Source organism: Rhodnius prolixus, unplaced genomic scaffold (assembly GCF_049639745.1).
Source record: "Rhodnius prolixus isolate KJV_2025 unplaced genomic scaffold, Rpr scaffold_3, whole genome shotgun sequence".
Lineage (NCBI taxonomy): Eukaryota > Metazoa > Arthropoda > Insecta > Hemiptera > Reduviidae > Rhodnius > Rhodnius prolixus.
The window spans coordinates 33,096,693-33,111,664 of NW_027411603.1; the positions used below are offsets into that span (position 1 = coordinate 33,096,693).

Below are 14,972 nucleotides of genomic sequence, written 5' to 3' on the forward strand. Positions count from 1 at the left end.
TCAGAATGTCAGCCTACGCTAAATAAAAATTAATCAAAAAGTCAGACAACTGGCATACTGTACTCGTATTATTTTTGTGCCATTAAAAGATCCAACTAAAAAGTTCCAAAACCTACTTTGTAGTTTGAATATCTTTTTTCCTTTAGGTAAAAAAGAACCATCAAATTTAAGCACTTGTCAGATCAATCTCGGCCTCTTCATGAAAGTTACCGCCAGCCAAAGCACAGATTCAACGATGTGTAGTTGATGTTCAAGGTAAGCCTTAATTCATCAATTAATTCATTTTAATAAACTTTTCATAATGAGTAATTAATATAATAATAATAGTAGTAACTGTAAAATAAACATATAATTAAATCTGATAATTAGAAAATTATGAATATTTTATTTATATATACATATATATATATATATAAAAGAAAGTACGTATCAAGCATGAATTATAGTTACATAAAAGTAATGTGAGGATTATACTGTGTGAGGTGGTCAAGGTCCCTGGCAGATGAGCCGAGAATAGCTCAGTAAAGAGGAGAGACCGCCAACTCTGAACAGCATCTTTTAGAGAGCGTGTCTTGCCTTGGCATTTCATCCATTGTACAAGAGAGAGAACGAATGTCCCAACGTATTAATACTTCTATATTAATAATATTATTACCAACTATCTCTGAAACAATCGATTTCAATAAATAAATAGAATATAATAGTGTAAATAGATTCGAGAACCCATTGTAATATACATCAATTATTATATGTAGCATGCAACATGCCTAAAACTGAAATATGTTACCTCACTTGCATAAATCGTACAATTGCACTCTAGTGAGAGAAATGCAGTACGAGAATGTGTGATTAAACTAGAATGGGCATGTTCAGACAGTTAAAGGTCAAAATATTTTGATTATATTGAATTATAAGTATTTCTTTTCCTTCAAATTTTCTTACTGTAGAGATCAATTTTGGAAAATTAATAATGGCCTTAGATTTTTCTCTACAAGAGTTTGTAAAGAAATAACATTCTCCTGAAGCAGGTAAAGTCTAAGAAGACTCCAGAAGCTGACCATCAAAGATGTAGTAATGAACAGATGGTGCGTCCAATTAAAAAAAGAAAAAACACATTTCTTTAAAAAATGTTATTAACGTTTACTTGGCTTTCGACTCGAAGGAATTGCTAATTCTACCAATTAACCATATACACTGTCATATCCTGTAGGTTATTTCAGTTAAAAGAACTCTCAAAATAGATTAGAAATATAAGTTCTTGCGGGATCTAATCCGGTTACACAAGTTGTTATTGATCAGTTTAAAAATAACAAAGGCAATTCACTTAAACTTATGAGGTTATCACTAAGGCAGCATATGGGCTGGCTGGCTGTGATGTACTAGATAAAAGAAAAGCCTTCCATTACAAAAAAATCATTGCCAAAAAAAGATTGTAGATAGCAATTTGGGATAGCTAAACAATTATTGAAAATGAGCTTAACTTTATCAAAAAAAAATGAAAGCCACTCAAAGAAAAGTAGAGCAATGTATTTAGTGAATAAAATGCTGAGTGAGCAACAACTGCCAACACAACAGGCATGTGTCCATTTCAGTTAAATGTAACAAAGGGCATTTTTAACTTTAAAAGCATGGAAAGGCCCGTTGGAATTGCAATGAAAAGTAGAAACGCTGACTTGAGTTAGAATCACAGCGGAAAAACTATTCTACGATTAGTTTTGAGTTATATTTTGCCATTACATTAAACTTGCGCCTTGTACATCTTGTCTGATTCCAAAATTTGCTTTCAAATCCAAATCCTAGCCAATCACTTACTCACTCACATTCTCTTCCTATTTACTTATTTGCTCTTTCGCTGAGTTGTTGATCTTCAATAATTTGTTCCAATAAGAATCTAATCTCAACCTAAAAGTGACTCAGTGCAGCCTCGGTGATATGAGATCACAATATCTCTACTTTAAGTTTTGATACAATATAAAATGAAAGAAATGCAAATATAAGTTGTTTAATAAGATGCATTTCAGAAAAACTGGCAGTAAATTACGTTATATGCAATAATAATAAAAAAATTCTTCTTAATTTCCAAGTAGAAACTCTATTTGTTTAGAATAAATTAAAAAAAAAAAGGAAGGAGAAGTTTATTACTTAAATAAACGATGGCGATTCTAAATAACTTATAGAACTTAAATTATATATGTAGTATAATTTATATGACTTCATGCAATGAGGTGTAGATAATTATTTTCAAATAAACACCACTAATTTGATGGAACCAATTGATTCTACAACAAATTAAACGTGCAGATCAAATCATTAGTTAACAACCCAATAGCATAAATACGAGGGTCGTTTGAAAAGTCCGTGCAAAAATAAAAACTACTTAATTTTTTGGGGTAAACCTTTTTTATTTTTCAACATAGTCTCCTTTTAGGCTTATACACTTCGTCCAACGCTGCTCTAGTTTGTTGATCCCTTCCGAATAATAGGATTTGTCCAAGTCTGAAAAATAGCCATTCGTTTCTGCAATCACCTCCTCGTTTGAATAAAATCTTTTTCCCGCCAGCCATTTCTTCATGTTGGGGAACAAATAGTAGTCCGAGGGAGCCAAGTCTGGAGAATAGGGGGGATGTGAAACGAGTTGGAACCCTATTTCCATTAATTTTGCGACCACAACTGCTGAGGTGTGAGCTGGTGCGTTGTCGTGATGGAAAAGGAGTTTTTTGTGGGCCAATCGTGGGCGTTTTTCTTGCATCTCGGTTTTCAAACGGTCCAATAACGATGAATAATATGCACCTGTAATAGTTTTACCCTTTTCCAGATAGTCGATGAGGATTATTCCTTGCGAATCCCAAAAGACAGTCGCCATAATCTTTCCGGCCGAAGGAACGGTCTTCGCCTTTTTTGGCGCAGATTCTCCCTTGGTAACCTATTGTTTAGATTGTTCTTTGTTCTCAGGAGTGTAGTGATGTATCCATGTTTCATCCACAGTGACGAAACGACGCTTAAAGTCCTGCGGATTCTTCTGGAACAGCTGCAAACCGTCCTTGCAACACTTCACACGATTTCGTTTTTGGTCAAGCGTGAGCAATCGCGGCACCCATCTTGCGGATAGCTTTGTCATGTCCAAATGTTGATGCAAAATATTATGTACCCGTTCATTCGAGATGCCCACAGCACTAGCAATCTCACGCACCTTCACTCTTCTGTCATCCATCACCATATTATGGATTTTATCAATGATTTCTGCTGTAGTAACCTCAACAGGGCGTCCAGAACGTTCAGCGTCACTTGTGCCCATATGGCCACTCCGAAAATTTTGAAACCACTTATAAACTGTTCTAATCGAAGGTGCAGAGTCACCATAATGTTTATCAAGCTTCTCTTTAGTCTCCTGAGGCGTTTTGCCTTTCATAAAGTAGTGTTTAATCAACACACGAAATTCTTTTTCGTCCATTTTTTGAAAATCACTCGACTTCCTCGATTCAAACGAATACCAAACACAAAGAAATAGACCGATCTGGCTGAAACTTGGTGTGTGTTCTTCCAAGAGATGCTACTAACTAAACATAACATCGATACGTGCCAGTGGTGCTATCTCTCTGACTTTGCACGGACTTTTCAAACGACCCTCGTACTTGAGCCGCACAAGGTTACAGAATATTTTTTTAGTGAATTATTTGAATACACCATCCAAAATTAGATCTACATCCATTTTATCCACAATAAAAATGTTATCCAACAATTAGTAAGTTCGATTATACAACATTATTAACCATTTCATTAATTTGGTAAATTTATGAACTTAATTGGTGGATGATATACTTCCATTTCGGGAAATAAAAAAGTGAGTAAATACCATTGTGACTGAATGTAATTAGATTATTATTTCAGAACTGCTCCTTAGATACTATCTTATCTTTGAATATCAACAATGAAGTATGGTCATTGGGTCTGATAGTATCTGGTCACATCAGGTTAGACTAGAGGAAAGTGGTCTGAATTATGTAAATAAAATGCAATATTCTCGAAATACTTTAACAATTTTTCCAAATAGTTTATTCTTGAGAGAAATTAAATATCACTGAATGTCTACTAAAAATAAAAGATAATTATAGAATGTGAAAACAACGCACATAATTAATTATTCAACTAAAATTATAAAAATGGTTGAATATATTTTTAATAGATGACTTTTTATAAACTAAATTATTAAGTAATATTTTGGTTTTCTCTTTTATGGCCTTAAAATTCTTTATTAACTTTGTAAACGTTGATTTCCCTTTCACCTCTTCTCTGATTTGAATAATTATTAAAAATTAAATTGAAATTCTACAAAGTGAAAGAACGTTTACAAAATTGCACATCTTACATCTCTTCAAACTGTGGCTTATCTATCTTGTATTAATCAACATTCAAACATTCAGATATGTTGCAAAATTCAAAGAAAAATATTTCTTTTGATTCCTATTTCCCGATTTCCCTCGAAATAGAAAAATGGTTGGCTCCACCGAGCTGGATCATTTTGTTGATTTTATCCGCGATGGCAACTTAGTTTTTCTTATTCCAGACTTTTACCCATGATAGAAGTTGATTCATCAGTTTAGTGTTGATTTGCATCATAAATGGACATTTTTTTCTTACTGTATTAGCTATTATTCTGTAGTTTTAATTTTATTTCTTATTTTCATTTACATCAGTGACAAAATTATTTCTTAATATATTTTTTTTTTTTTTTTGTGATTTAAGGCGCGACAACATCTAAGGTTATTGGCGCCCGGAGCTTTTTCCAGTGCACTGCCGGCCTCCGAACAGTGTTCTCTCGTTACAGACAACACTGTCCATCACCGGACAGTGAGCTGTAAGAAGCTCCTAGGAAGAGAAAATCTAAGGGTCAGCAGCTGGATTCGAACCCGGGACCTCTGCGTGGGAGTCCAGTATGCTAACCTCATAGCTAATCCCTTCCCTATATTTTTTTTGTACTGCATCATTAATTTTGTCGACTTCTTTTTAGTGCTGCCAAAATGTGTTTTTGAAATCTCAACCTTTATTTTTCCTGTCCATTTTCTCTGCATCACATTACTTTGTTGTCTTGTTTTGATCTTAATTTTGTCCTAAAGTTGTCGTGCAACCAAAAGAAACTGAGATCAGAAACGTCTAAAATTACCTCTATTTTTACTTCTTTTGAGTTCTTCCAACTGCACAAAATCTATAATATGCATAAGAATTCCGTTTCTTGATTTAAAATACAAAAAAAAACAGGAAGAAAATCACAATGAAAAGGCAAATTAAGATTATAAATTCTTTATTTTATATCTCCTGATTAAATGCCATAGCAAAAGTAATTGACAAACTATTTCTCATTTAGGAACTTCTTCAAAAGCATATTACGCTATATACTATTCTTTTCAAATACTTTTATCTTCTTTTCTATCGAACAACTCAACAATTGCATTTAGAATGAATAACTATGTGAATAGAAAATTAGAACTGATTTAGTGCATGCAAATTTGTTTGGTCGTAAAATGCATTTAAATTATTATTTACTGTCTTTTGATGCAATGAATAATTGATATTCCTGTTCTCCAAATAATGATTTTTTAAGTGAATGCACCTAACAGAAGATGAAGTAAATTTCAGGCAAAAATTGTCTTTATCTATCAGATGATTTCAAGATGACCCATGTACCTAAAAACAGGTTTTGAAGTAATTTTTTACTATTTACCAAAATTGGTAATGCACTTCCATTACGCGTTTACTTAAACGTTTGAATTTAATAAATTACATAATAGCCATAAATTGAAGACAACAAACTAACATTCATGCGTGTCAGGGGCGTTTCCTTTAATACTTGTAGAAGTACATAGTCTTCTTAAAACATCCAAGTGACTTCTACAAAATATATAGTATACGAGTACATTCTTTTATTTAATCAGAGCACACTCTTTTGTATAAATATTTCTTTATAGATATAGATTTAAAAAAAGTAAATATAGATGAACACAAGACTGACAGAAATCAAAATACAAAACAATTTTAAATGTATTACTAGCAAAATGAGAAAAAGAACTACCGCTTCTAGTGCGAGATTTTGCTTCAGGAATGTGTCCTTAACCTCTGATAATGGAGTAATATGTAATAAATTCGTGACACACTTCTAAAGAAACACTTCGGCTAAGATGATGAGTACCGTTGTTTGTGAGAGAAAAGTTATTCTATAAAATATCCTTCCAAAAGCATTGGGTCCTTGATCCTTGGTACGTGACATGTCTGAATATCACGATGATATCCAGACTGTTGAACAGCGCATTGTGCAAGGGTCTGCATTGTATGCGCTCCCACAATACATGCATTATGCTCTTATCACTAAACTCCCACGTCAACTAAAATTGGATTAGTATTGTGCATACATCGATCGCTCTTATTTATTATTCTGTATAAATTAATTCTTATAAATTGATAATTTAAAGAAAGTTAATATTCTGGACATTTTTATTTACATTTACGTTTTGACAACTCCATTGTTACGAGTTATGATTCTGTTATTAGAAGGGCAACAATAGCTGACTACATTTGATTGAAGAGATTACTTAGAAGTTTCTGCCTTTGGATTATACCTTAATAATTAAGCAGCTGATGTACAACAGTACATCTTGTGATACCTCTTTAAACTACTTTACTTGATATTATCAAAATTTCTTGCTGGATACCGTTCTTAAATAGTGATATTTTTGTTGAGATCTTTTTAGCAAAACTACTTTTTCAGCGGAGACAAAAATAAATCAAGAGATAATAAGAGTAGTATTTGTAACAATTATACTTATATCTTTGTATATAAATCAAAGTTTCGTACTACCGGGCCTTTTTAATGGGTTAGACCGCCCTTCAGTTCAATATTTAGCTAGAAACACTAGAGACATTATAAAAATACATAATAAAAAAGTAGGTTCCGATATAACAAAACTTTCAACATTCTTTAGTACAGTTCTAAGTTAACTATAAAGTTTACATTATTAGTAAAGTAATAAAGCATACATTATTACAGTATTATATTTGTCAGTATTAACAATATACCTTACATTAACAGTATAATAGTCTATATTTACAGTAAAACAAGATTCTATTCAACATTTTACATCAGTTGAGATATACGTTTAAGTATGAAGTAGAATGGATGCCCACTTTTATGTATTTGAACTTTTGATTGTACCTTTTACACTACCTTACACAAGTTCGTATGTTATGTAGTCTCATCATTTACTACATATTAGAAATGCCAAAGCCTTTACCCTCAAAAAATAGGTAAAATTAAAAAGTAATAGAGGAAAATATCATTTTCATTTTTAATTTAAGTTATTTTAAAATTAAATTATTTGAATCAGCAAATCAATAACAAATCTGCAATTAGTATTACGAATTATAACTCCGTATACTAATGTAATGGTGATAAGTGTCACAATAATTATATAAAATATAATATATGAACAGCATAACGAATTGGTTGGGCCACTAATTGCTGGCATTACTAATTAGTACTAAAACGTTAATAACATTGGAAAGAATTAGTAAACCAAATAATTAGAGTAATTCTTCTACATAGAAAATAGGGAAGTTTCAATTCACAGTAAACATTTAAATCATTTGGATTTACAGATACAGCCATGAGTCTGGAGAAGGTCTTCTTCAAGGCTAGGATCTTGTACCATCAGGCAGTAATGGGTATCCAAATCCTTGGTAAAGAGACACCAGCAGTTATCTTCATTTATGGGGAGCTCATGGACCACCTGAAAACTTCATTAATCAGCATGAATCAAACTAGAAGGTAAAATAGTTTCATCCCTTCCAGGTTAGAATGGGGAACTCCTACTGTAGCGATGAAATAATCTTATATAAGAAAAACAATATCAAACTACATTCGCAGTGTTTTAACCTATTTCTAACATAAGTTCTCGAACCGAATATAATCGGCGCAATTCTGAAATATTATTTCTACTTGTTACCATAAAAGGAAGCAATTGGTAGTATTAAAACTAAATCAACCATTTGGTTAAAGGAGTGACGCGATATCGGTTGAAATTCAGGCCAATGAAAAAATTGTAAAATCAGTTTTTTTTATTTTTTAGTGAGGAAGGGATAACAATTACTATTGTCAAGTACTTAATAATTATACTTGGTCATTAGAAAATACTTTAAAATGTGTGTGGTTCTTGGATGGTTCCAGAGGAAACCATAAAAAGGGTAAGCTGGGATGAACGGTGCTAACACAAGGAGTGATATCTAGGTTACCCTTGGAAAACAGGTTTTTCTGGCAGAACCAATAGAAACACATTTGCACTAATGAGATTAATTCCTAATTCATTTTCTAAGATATCCAGGCTGATGAACTGATTATAAAGTCTTAAGTAGTTAATTCAAGGAATGTGAGATTATTTCTTCAAACGGTCTCACATAAAGCAGTGTAGAGCCTCTTTAAATATATATAACGGGAAATTAGGTTATTATTATCTGCTGATGGTACTCTAAAACGTCAAAATTAAGAATACAAAATTCTTATAAAGTTAAGACGATATTTATGTGCGAAGTTTTTTATTAAATTTATTTGCAACGAATTAAATTATAAATATTTAAAAGCAATTACATGAAAAAGTATTTTACTATGCACAATTTAAAGGTTAGATTTAGTGTTTATATCTACAAAAAGTATTTCGAAAGATCCTATAAAATTCTTGATTATCCTACAACTGTTGTGAAATTACATTTATAGATACTTGATAATACTAATAGGCTTAGCATACATTCTGTCATTTATTGTAATATTTGTGCATCAATAATTTTAACTATCTAAGGTTCAAGGATTATTATTTATGTACCATTTACTTTGAAAACAAAACTTGCAGACAGACTGTACAGCTGTAATTGGAGTAAGTCCATGGTGCAAAATAAACTTCGCAGAATTCAATAGATAGTAATGGTTTCTCTAAGTAAATGGTTAAGAGTTTTATTTGCCCATTTTATTCCCTATTTTTTGGTATTTATCTTTCTCAACCCTTTAACGTAGAGACTCGTCATCTTCAGGGCTTACTCTAAATTATCAACAATTCAATATTTTGTATATATATATATATATATAAATAAAATGTCTCTAGAAATGTTTTTGTTTCAGAAACTACCTATTTGTTCTTTGGCATTTATTTTTGTAAGCCTCAAGACCAAAATTTGTTTCCATTATCCAAAAGAAGGTAAAGGAAAGCGCATCAGTCACATGTGGAGGCCCAAATTTCGAGTCCAGCTGGCTTCCTTTAGCTTTTCCCTTCCTCTACAGTTCACTCTCCAGAGGCATAGTTGGGCAACAGTGCAACCTTAGGCGCCCACGACCTCAGATATCATCGTGCCTCAATTTAAAAAAATATATATTATGTATAATTGAGTTCCCACAAAAGTGTAATATGAATCGTATTTTAATAAAAATGAAATTTATCGGAGATGTAAAGCTTCGAGTAATAGATTAGAGAAATGTTATTATCTTCTACCAAGTACCTCCAATCAACAACTTGCACGAATGAAACAACTAGATATGATTACTAGCAAGCTCACCTCCATCAAGTCGGGGCTACACCCTGGTGAGATTCTGCCACACTAATAGCTTGACTTTGATGACAAAGACAATTCACTCTGATGATTTTTGCCTAATAAATGTAGGACTACCCACGAAAATAACAATATATAAACAGATGTGAACATTTTAACTAATATGACAAGGCTTACCTCGTATCCGTACAAAAGCCAAAGATATTAGAAAGCTCATAATGAATTTCTAACTGAATTTACTGTCATTTTATTAGAAAGATTCTTCATAATTTAAAATTAAAATTTATTAAATTTGCATATTGTTCATTCAAATTCTACTAGGTAATTTAATTTTTTTTAAATAATATATTCTGTGTTAAATCGTTAATATTTGTCGATTGAGAACCTACTAAGCAAGATTTCAAAATAAGAGAACTATTCAGCTGTTTTGAAATGAAAAATCGGTTGTCACAATTAGCTGCTTCAAAGTTCACAACTGTTTACATGTAAAATGTACAGTTAACTAAAATCGTAGGTAATATTGGTAGACAAATGTTTTAAAATTCTCAAATATAGAAAAAGAGATGTTTGTAGCAAATTCACGAAGTACTAATTAAAAACTTTTCTTTGAAGATAGAATATTAAATATTCCTATCTTATTAAAGTTTTCTTAAAGTAGTGGTAATAAAAGATCAAAAGAAAATTGTGGCCTAATTAAAAAAAAAAAAAATATATTAAAAGCTGAAAATCCATTGATTAAAACAAGACTTCTAATTAACTGGGATTTTCAGAAAACATAGTGTACCTATGGTAAAATTAATTGAACCAATGTTTAAAAGTTGCTGAAATTTTTTGAAGGTTTGGAGGCGGCAGGTTTGGATAGACCTGTGTTCTTCCGCTTATGAAGGCAGTCATTCAGACCAATAATCACTGTACACGTCTCTTACTTGGTTCCATACATATTCGCTCCCAGTTGAGCTCTATTATCTTTAAAAAAAAAACTTATAAGCCTTTTTTGGGGATTAAAAAAGTTGAAGAACTTACAATTTTTCTGACTCTAAACAAAAGTAATCTTTATTAACTTTTCTATTAATTAATTTTCTTGCATTTTCCCACTTCCTTACTTTTTGATTGGTACATTTATAAAGTATTCCTCTTTCTAAGATTACAGATATCTTAGTCTTTAATAAATTCATTGATGAACATTGTCTTTCCATAATGTCTTCATTCAATTACTTTGTAACTAAGTAATCTTAAAAGAGTTTTACTTTGTTTTGCAGTTCATAAGATGATTAGTATCAACCAATCCACAATAACCTATCCATTCCCTTCAAAATAAAATTCTACAACTCTTTGGTCCAACAGCTTTTAAGCCTAAACTTACATTCAGAGACAGAAGCGCCAGGGTCCTCGTGGTCATCTACACTAAACCAACGCCATGAAGTGATAACATAGGGTATATTCTTTAAATGTCACTCATTACATTTTTCTCTAGAATCGCATTTGATGTTTTAAATATTTAAAATTTACTATTAAAAAAAAAAGAAGTATTAACAACTGAGGTCATTAGCGTCCAGAACTAAATGCATTGCCGGCCACTGGACAGTGTTCTCTAGTGACAAAAACCATCCATCCCCGGACAATGAGCTGTAACAACCTCAATCAGAGAGAAAAATCTAAAGGGAGATAGCTGCGATTCGAACACGAGACCTCCACGTGGAAAACCAAAATACTAACACTGAGCTACGAGTAAAAAAATTGTACCAGACCTGTTATTATTATTATATTATACTACCCTAATATTTTCTGTATCTATAAATCACTGGCCGATGTTATAAGAAACACCAGAAGGAAACTGTCTTGAGTCCAACAATGTACCAAGAAATCTCAAGCCGCCAAAAACCTTAAACGTTATTCAAATAAAATAAATAAATATTCCATAGCCAACAGAATATATTTCTGGTTTCTTTATAAGGATGCCTAAGATTGCTCTTCTTCAAAAGAGCCATAAACTACTTTACTGAAATAAAGCTTCAAATAATAAAATATGTTAGATAAGTCTTTACTAAGCGAACGGAAAAACGCCTTTAATTCACGAAAAACGGAAAAATTACAACTATAAAGTCTCCCTTTTGGTTGGTTAATTTTGGCCGGTATCTTAAGAGTTGGGAGTATCCATGAAGATTTCAATTTGGAAAACTTGACATGATCGCATTTACTAGGTGTAAATGTACCATATTAGTAACCTAGCATTTTTACTGACACCTAACTATCCTACCAAACATGGTCACCAACTTTTGCCAAGAATCGCAAAAAAATATTGCGCTATTCCAAAATTTCATAAAGACCACATTTATAATTAATACATCCTCAAGTTGTAATCATCTACTGTTCAATCGACATTCCAAGATTTTTACATAGCCACAAACACTAGATGCAACACAATTCCAATGTTCATGCTTGTGAAGTAATTCACCTAAATTATAATGTTTTGTCTTTTTGAAGGGATCTATTCGTGCAGTTCGTGAATACAATGCAATCTTTATAACAAGAAATTGTTATCTAATCTCAAAATGCAAAATAAAACTGACAAAGAAACAGTTCTAAAATGATCATTCATAAAACATATGTATGTTTCAATATCAAACGTTCAATGGTAAAAAACAAAAAAAAAATCAATTAATAATTTGTCTTTTTATCAGTTTATTGATATTTGAAAATGTAGCAGAGATGGCATTGCAAGAAATAGTACAATCAACATGAGGGGACTTGATTCTCCACACTGTCAGGAAGAGTACAAGATGAAATCTTGGTAATGAGGAACAGCGATACGGCGGGCAGTGTTTAAATATTGTACAGAAGGCACTTTTAGACCGGAGCAGATTGTTCCGGTTAAAGAATGATATTAAGAATTTTACCTTAACTAATTTATTCAATTGTCATCTCCGTTGACAATTGTAAATTTTGGAAATTATTTAACCCCGAGTACTCAAATTTTCATCTGGCACGAAGTAGGCACTACCGATGTCATATTCCAGCTGTTACTCTCATCAGGGTGCAAATAAATTATTTCGATGTTCATTTCATTTAGTAATGGAACTCTGAATGAGTGCTTAATTACCAGATGATTCCCAATGGGTTAGCTATCAAATTTGAACTCTATTCAGCCGAACGGCATAAGTTACGAACTATTCCATGTACCCCGCTCAGGAAAAAAATAAAAATAAATAAATAGATGATAAAACAAGATCACATACTGTTCCATCAAATTGTTTCCAACATTAAAGTAAAACTACCTAAAACTAAGATTGTGTTGCAGCTTCCCAAATAATTCTAATTCACAGAACTTGACGAACACAGTTTATCACAATATATATACCCTTGGATGTGGTGAACTCAAGGAGAAATAGCCTTTAAGGAATGTTGGTGACCTACGCATACACATTAGCACTCAGGGCCAGGCCCAATCTAAGATGATATGCACTCCATGCCGAAAGAGGGATGGATGATTCAGGTAGAACCTAGTTAACCTATTTAGTCTCCAGAGTCTCTCACCTAGCCAGTCTCTCCTATTTCAAGTAATACACAGACTGCGACTAAATCATTAAGCTATCACTGTGAAGGTGGAGGACTTCTTGATCTCACTTTGCCTGGCAGGTAATGAGTGTATTACAGGAATCCGAGAAGATACAAATGGTGGTGATAAGCTACCTTTACATTCGCGACAGAGATCGCATTTTCCCTAAAACTGCCAGGAAAATACATTTTCCTGCTAAAATGTGGGTGCGAAGCTAAAACCCAAATAGACTAAGTTCATTCAACTTAGCAGAAAGTTAGTAAAACCAAATTTTTCTTCTTCACAACTAGTTCTGGGTTTTATTCAGACTTCATTCTGTGTGCTTATTTATCAAACACATGAGTTCTCCAAATTTTGTCCTTAATGCACATTTTCTATTTAAATACTACCCTCATTCTGCATACCCATCCCTATAAGCGAAACAATATTTACACATGTATGAGAAGTTAATTATTGTATTTTTTGTACTTACAATTATCTGTGAGGTTGCAGAGAAAATTAATAAAAAACTACAATAAGAGAGTAAACTCCTCACTCTAAGGTAGGCACTTTATCTAGAATCACTTAACCTTAATAATGATTCTACGACATTAGGCTTGTTTCGCTCTCCTCCCATTAGAGCGCTCTCAACATGGGTTGCAGTACATACAAGATTTACTATTTGCATTTTACACTGCAGTACATATTCCATTTTTTCTAGTTAAGGCAACCGCGAATAAATAGGCAGGGTGTGCCCTACACAATGGCTTTGATTTAGGGGTACTTTCAATTTATGTCAGCGCCATACAATAAAATATATAATATTAACTAGTAAAATAAATAAAAATCGTATCTTTAGATTATTTCGACAAGAAGTTCCGTTACAACCTGATTAATTGACTTCGTACCTACTATTTAGACGTTGATTTTTTTGCGTATTTAAAGCGCGTCATCATCTGAGGTTATTGGCGGATGGAGATTTTTTCTGGTGCACTGTGGGCCTCTGGAAATGTTGTTTGCAACGAGAGAACAGTGTCCATAGTCGGATAGTTACCTGTAAGAAGCTACTAGGAAGAAAAAAATCTATGGGCCAGCAGCTGGATTTGAACCCGTGATCTCCGCGTTAGAGACCTGTATTCTCTAACAACTCAGCTAATCTCTTCCCTCATAAAGTATATTATTATTATTATTACTATTATTAGGATATATACAGGTGTTAGGACCGAAGGATAAACGGTACTTTAAAGGATGTTTAATATCAGTCCCAATCTTAGAACCTCGTCGCTTAATTTAAGTGTAAAAATTTGTTAATTATAACTAATAGAGCTGCAAGCATACAGTGTACAACGAAGTTAAAAAAAGATATTCATTCATACAGTTGTCGATTTATAGGTTGTTTCTAACTTCAGTTGGAGAAAAACTGAAAAACTGGAAACTGAAGATTAAACAAAATGGTAAACGTCAATTACGTTAAAATTGCAAAAGTTTTAAAAGCTTGAAATTCTGACGGTTCTGCCACTTGCGACCGGATACGACTGGCCACTCTCAGACGAGGGCTACATTGGACTGTCAAATATCAGTTGTCTAATAGATTTGGGATTTTTCAGCACCATTATAGCAGCTAGGAAAAACGGGATGTAAATTTTGAAAAAATAATGGAAATAATAATAAAGAAGAGCGATAATAGTTCAGCAAATAGTACCTCATATCCCCACAGTAAATAAATACATAAATATTTACAAAATTAAGCGTAAACAAATATTTCAAACATTTAGGTTATGCATAATTACTAATAAATATGAAGAAAATAAATACTAATAAAGTTGTAAAATGCGAAAGGATGTGAAGATGATAT

At 32.4% G+C, this 14,972-nt stretch overlaps 1 long non-coding RNA gene across 1 annotated transcript; it reads right to left on the bottom strand.

Annotated features, from left to right (window-relative positions):
• Nucleotides 1-5,282: 5,282 nt before the first annotated feature.
• On the bottom strand, nt 5,283-13,921 carry LOC141452128 (uncharacterized). The gene is made up of 2 exons (XR_012457243.1): nt 13,611-13,921; nt 5,283-7,778 (listed from the first exon to the last, which is right to left on the bottom strand). It is a non-coding gene; the product is annotated as an uncharacterized lncRNA (long non-coding RNA).
• Between the last annotated feature and the right edge of the window lie 1,051 nt (nt 13,922-14,972).